Genomic DNA, 720 nt, shown 5'->3' with positions numbered 1-720 from the left:
AAAAAAAGATTCGTTCATTTTGCTGAACGAGACTCAAAGGTCCGAGTCGGTAAAATGATCCGAACTTCCCATCACTAATGAAGATAAAGGTGAAAAGCATAGGCTACAATAGCATTTGCTGTTCAGCAGTCTATTGATGAGATTTAACAGAACAGATCAGATTAAATAAAATGAATAGGCTTAAAATTGGGTACAAAAACATGTGATATTTATTAGTCATTCATTTGTTTTTATTAAAGGCCACAACAAAACTCAAAATTACTAGGCTAAATGACAAAAAGTAGACTATAGACTAGACTAAATTGACAAAAGTAATAGTCTAACTTGTAGTTCAGTTGGCTAAGTGAATTCAGTAAGCGCTCTAAATTAATTAGTGTTTTTGGTTCACTGAAAAGAAAGGCCGACTCAAAAGAGTCATTCGTTTGGGAATCGAAATGTTTTATTCTCTGCATGTTTTTGATTCGGTAAAATGAACAGTCTCAAATTGATACCATTGGTTGTTAATTTTGGCTTTGATTCACTGTAAGAACCGGCTCATAAGGATAATTCGTTTAGGAATCGGACTACCACTAGTCGCGCTGTAGGCCTAATGTTTTTTGACTCACTGAAAAGAACCTGCTCGTAAGAATCATTTGTTCATTGGGAACCGTGGTCCCGCGGGTTTTGTTCACTATAAAGAACCGACTCAGAGTAGTTAATTCCAAACGAACAAAAACAGAA

Source organism: Sinocyclocheilus anshuiensis, unplaced genomic scaffold, assembly GCF_001515605.1.
Source record: "Sinocyclocheilus anshuiensis isolate Anshui unplaced genomic scaffold, SAMN03320099.WGS_v1.1 scaffold560, whole genome shotgun sequence".
NCBI classification, from domain to species: Eukaryota; Metazoa; Chordata; class Actinopteri; order Cypriniformes; family Cyprinidae; genus Sinocyclocheilus; species Sinocyclocheilus anshuiensis.
Note: the sequence above shows the minus strand (reverse complement) of the source record.